The following is a 5,956-nucleotide window of genomic DNA, read 5'->3' as shown; positions in this document are numbered from 1 at the left end:
ACAAAAATTAGTTGCATGTATTAAGTAACTATTTAAAGTTGTCCCAGTGTCACTCACAATGTTACATACTGAAATGCTCATCATACAAAGACAGGATTCTACTTATAATCAAGACGAATAAGTATGTATAGTACTGCATGTTTCAGCCTGGAATCTCTCCTTGGAAGACACCTTCAGAAGCTTCGCCCAGCTTAAATCCTAATTTATCTATACATTACACAATACAGAACGATGCCCAGTCAGAAAGGATTTATGCATATGGGCAACTCTGAGGGAAACAAGCTACGTGAAGGGAACAGACAGACTCCTGAATGGAATTTCCTTGGAATTCCTTTTGCAAAACCACATGTTGAAGCCCTGAGACTCCCAACAACCGGCTGAACCATGGGATGGGTCTGAGAGACTCAACTTCCTAGCCACTATTGTAAGATCTATATACAGTCGTTCACTCATATCTTAGGCTTGCTCTGTTTATCTTTGTTTGTGAAAGATGTAAAAGAGTTTGGCCTCGATGAGGAGTTTGGATTGGCTGGCGGTCTGCTGACAATATTGAAGTGTTTCATAAGGAGCACACAAATAGGAAATATACAAAGAATTCTTCCTAAAATCCTCTTTTACTGCAACAGTGCAGGGAAAGCTGTACTTCTGCACTTGGTTCTCTAGCTCCATGTAAGTAACTTCTGCAGAGCACAAAGCAAGGGTCCCAGAGGTGACACATTTTCCAAGTTTAGCCATGGCTTTTGTCTGAGCTTTTCTCCTAACTAGCAAGGAGGCCATGGTGCACCTTTCCTCTGCACTGAGTTCTTTGATCTCCATATCATAAGTATTATGTGGAGGCCTCACAATCACTATCATATATATGTAGAATGACCCTCCACACATGTACTGGGTATTATATGTAACTAAGGTGCTCGAATGTAGCAGTCCAGTAAACTAGGATTAGCATGGGGCCACAGCAAAGGACATGGGGCAATTTGTCAATTAGGTGAGCAGCATCTTTGCAACTGAAGTCGAAGGAAAGTAACCCCTGATGCTTTTAGGTGGGATATTTTACAGACTGTTCAATATTTTATATGATCCAAATTTAAAATGTGAATCCCTGTGTATTTTTTGGTCACTAGCAATAAATTCCTCCCACTTTTCACCAGTGATATTCTCTTCTTGCTCTTCTCCCAATTAAATGTTACTTGAAGACAAAACACAGTCAGAATTTATTACTGGAGCATGATACTTCCTGTTTGCTCATCAGTCTAGTAACAGCTCTAGCTTCTGAGGTCAAGGCCTTCGTGGGGGAAGCACACTGCCACTGCGTTTGTCCTATATGTAGGAGTCAATATTTCAAACAAATTTAGAATTATGTAAACAAAATGTTTTGCTTGACCCATCTGAAATTGGGCTAAGGATGCTTAGGCCCAGATTCTCATCTCCATTCTAACCACTGGCTGCAGCTGACGGACGTCTGTAAAGCTGTTATAGCATCCTGCTCCTGGGCCAGTCATCCTAGTCATTGGGTCAGTCCTGGCTGCCATTTAGAGCAGCCCAAGTTATTGTATTACTGGTGGTGTAGAACAAGCAAGTGACCTTTTCCACTGTAATGCAAGCCAGCATTGTTAGTCCATGCTGCGCCAGCCTAGAATTGATCATTTAAAGTGCTTACAAGTTAGGGGACATGCTCTCTGCTGTTTCTGTGCAAGACTCTCTATGGAATTTCAGCCCAAGGGGAGACTGTTCCCTCTCAGCTAATGTATTGTTACTGCTACAGTTATACTATCTATTGTTTATATTTTCCTTTTGTTTGTGTAGGTGCCCACAGGACCTGGCCACAGTGAAAAGAAATGAGAAAAATAGGAAAGAAAAACACCATGTCTTCAGAATTTCCAAAGACGGTTTCTACCTGAATGTTTACACTTGCCTAGACAGACAAGAAGGCCAACTTACCTGTAAGCCAGGGGTCGGCAACGTTTGGCACGTGGCTCGCCAGGGTAAGCACCCTAGCGGGACGGGCCAGTTTATTTACCTGCTGACGCAGCAGGTTCGGCCGATCGAGGCCCCCACTGGCCCCGGTTCACCGTCCCGGGCCAATGGGGGCTTCGGGAAGCTGCGGCGAGCACATCCCTCACCCGCGCCGCTTCCAGCCACCCCCATTGGCCCAGGACGGCGAACTGCGGCCAGTGGGGGCCGCGATCGGCCAAACCTGCCGCATCAGCAGGTAAATGAACTGGCCCGTCCCGCTAGGGTGCTTACCCTGGCGAGCCGCGTGCCAAACGTTGCCGACCCCTGCTGTAAGCAAATCTGTTGTACAAACCTTGGTGCTATTAGAAAATCATTGCAGCTGCAGGGCTCGGTGGTACTCCTGACGGTCTCAGAACTTTGCATAAGAAAAGGAATATTACTTCTGGTGATGTGGGGTAAAGTAGGAGTCTACATCTATGTCAGGTTAGGTGTGTAACATGCGTAGGGACTCTGAAAATCCCATTAGGCACTATCTGCATTGTTAGGCACCTAAATACCTTTGTATATCTGACCCTTATGCTTCCAAGTAAGTTCTGAAAATGGGACTTAGGCTGCTAAGTAACTTGGGCACTGTGGCAGAGCTTCTCCTCTGCCTCGGTGGGTCCTGCGCTTCCATTTAGCAGCGGGCTGGGGTATTCCTCTTGACCTCAGAGATTTCCCCCCATGTCTCTGGACTTGCAGTCCACACCCTGCCGGAGCAGGGTTCCTCCCAGGGACACTCAGTCTCTGGTAGCCCCTACGGGCGTGGTGGCAACCGACCCAGATACCCAGTTCAGTCTCTCCCCTCTGGCGGGGTCTCCTCCCTCAGACTCATGGGGCCCAGAGGGCCATCTGCCCCATTGGGCAGGTATTCTCCCACCCTTCGCCTCTGCACCTGCAGGGTTTCTTTCCTGGTGCTTGCCAGCATCTGCACTGCCCACCTCTCCAGAACCTTGCCTTGCTCCCACAGCTCCTAGCACGCACCCCTACCTGGCTGGAGGGGAGGCTCTTAAGAGGTTCTGGCAGGGCCTTGATTGGTCCCAGGTGTCCTAATTAACCTAGAGTAACCCCTGTTCACTTACCAAGGGACCTGTTTATTCTGGGTCTAATATACCTGTCTTCCTCCACTCTACTGTAGCCGTCTGGCCTGACCCCATCACAGCACTTATTGAAAATTTTACCAGTGGACAATTTCCAATTCATTGTATTCGGTCTGCTGAAACTAGGTGCTTCACAGCTGTTGTGTTCCACTCCAGAGATTTCTCTGTTACAGTGGTGAGTGAAGAATTCCACATGTGAGTATTATTATGAAGCTTCATTGCCTAATGTAAATGATGGTTTTAAATTGACTAATTTCTGAAAAATTATCAGCAAAAAAAATTAACACAAACTAAAAGTGTTATTTTGATATTAAGAACTGTATGATGAGATTTTCACTGCAAGCTAATGGAGTCAGGCACTCACCTCCCATTGAATTTGGGTGCCTAACTCGCTTAGGGTCTTTTAAATATTTCTATAGGCTCCTTTAATATTTTCATCAATTGACAAGAATATGAGTCTTGGTTTATGCTCCTTAGATTGCAAATTGCTATGACTAAATCTTTGACATCCTTCAGTAATTTTCAGATGAATAAATGTGTATATAATAATGTTTGTCCTTTATAAAAAATAATACAATTTTCAAAGTATTCATATCAAACAAAATCTGAAGAGCAATACATAAAAGCATTTCTCCTCCTGTGCTTTCCAAGGTGATGGTGTCGACTCATGGAGGCAATTTTATATTTGGTGGAGCTTCTGGGTTTGATGGGTCAGCATTGTAGGCTTATGAGAATGTGGTCATGGTAATTATTCAGTACAGAATAGGTCTCCTTGGATTCTTTTGGTATGACGTTCTGTTTTATTCTTTACTGAATATTCATAACATGTTCAAAACACTGATTGCTCAATTAGTTGAACTTTCAGGGCCGGCTCACCCAGCTGGTGTAGATCAGCACAACTGCATCACAGTCAGAATAGCTACTGGTTTATACCAGCTGATGGTCCTGCCGTTAAATGCTACTGTTTTCACAACCAGTTCATTGCAACCCCCAGTTAAAGATGCTGTTTGGGACTGATCAGAGCATTTCTCCATTGTACACAATGGGTTGTAGAGGATCCCTTTGCAGACTATTTCCTAGAGGCACTGTTAATCCACCTTCACCCAAAGCAAGGTATCAGGTCTTATAAAGGGCCAGGGACCCCTTTGCACCTGGGTAAATTTCATCTTCGCAGCAGGGACAGGAAATCAGTACTGCTTAGATCTTATGGTGATGGGAACTATAGAAAACCTAAAGCTGATACATAAGAATGGCCATACTGGGTCAGACCAAAGGTCCATCCAGCCCAGTATCCTGTCTACCGACAGTGGCCAATGCCAGGTGCCCCAGCAGGAGTGAACCTAACAGGTAATGATCAAGTGATCTCTCTCCTGCCATCCATCACCACCCTCTGACAAATAGAGGCTAGGGACACCATTCCTTACCCACCTGGCTAATAGCCACTAATGGACTTAACCTCCTTGAATTTATCTAGTTCTCTTTTAAACCCTGTTATAGTCCTAACCTTCACAACCACCTCAGGCAAGGAGTTCCACAGGTTGACTGTGCGCTGTGTGAAGAAGAACTTCCTTTTATTTGTTTTAAACCTGCTGCCCATTAATTTCATTTGGTGGCCCCTAGTTCTTATATTATGGGAACAAGTAAATAACTTTTCCTTATTCACTTTCTCTGATGGATAGACTGATTGACTTTTGGGTTCTACTCCCAGATCTGTCACTGACTGGACATTTGCAATCTTGTTGCAGCTGTGTGGGTCTCAGGATATTAGAGAGAAAAGGTGGGTGAGGTAATACCTTGTATTGGACCAACTTCTGTTGGTGAAGGAGACAAACTTGAGTTTACACAGAGCTCTTCTACAGGTCTTCAGAACTTGTGTAGGCTTGAAAGCTTCTCTCTTTCACCAACAGAAGCTGGTCCAATAAAAGATATTGCCTCACCCACGTCATCTCTCTGACTGGTCACGTCATTTCATACAAGTCAAGTAAAAGTGCACTGCCAACTTCAGTTTTGTTTAATTGACTAATTTAAAAAAACAGTTTCTGACAGAGCAGCCTACATTGGGATTTTTTATTTATTTATTTGTATTACATTAATTTATATTAAAGAGGGTTTTCTAATCCCTGAGGGTTTTCTACTCTCCTTTTCAGCAAGAGAGAAGAAGACATCAGTAGCCAACTAGCTGTACAGGGGAAATAGTGACACGGACTATTCCGTGTCACACGAGAAGCTTCCTCCCCCACCCCCACTCCTTTCAGTGTACAGTAACCTCAGGTGTTACTTGAAACAATAGAAATCACACATTTTTCAGACAAATGTGATTTTTGAGTTGACAGTGTTAACTATTCAATGCTTCTTAATTTTTAACTACGGTATCATACACTTGATAGGCTTATCAGCAATTGTTGTGCCGATCCAGCTGCTGTGTCAGCTCATTGAGACGATCTTCTACAGTGCTGTGTGCAAAGTAGTTTTTTGTTAGGCAGACTTCATGGAGTTTATAAAACAGACTGACAAAGTTCATGTCTTTAAATAATTTGCAGGAAATTGCCAGTTTATATGGCTGTGCAGCAACCAGTTCAGCTGCAATGACTTCAGGGACAAGGCAGAGGAGGAGATCCTCTTTAGTGTTATACGACAGGAAGGTGAAAGTTTTATTTCATGTAGTTATAACATATCCTGTTACCAAATGGCAGCAGAAGTGCAACTGCAGAATTGTGAAACTCAAGTTCCAGCTGTCTGCAGAATTCACATTTGGTCTTTCCTGAACCTCATTGAAATTTTCCAAAAATTGATTTTTCAGTTTATTTTTTTTCAAAATTTTAAATTCCAATTAAAAATCTCCCCCTCAATCATGTTCAGATACA

Source organism: Terrapene carolina, unplaced genomic scaffold (genome assembly GCF_002925995.2).
Source record: "Terrapene carolina triunguis isolate 2854851 unplaced genomic scaffold, T_m_triunguis-2.0 Scaffold130, whole genome shotgun sequence".
Taxonomy (NCBI): domain Eukaryota; kingdom Metazoa; phylum Chordata; order Testudines; family Emydidae; genus Terrapene; species Terrapene triunguis.
Note: the sequence above shows the minus strand (reverse complement) of the source record.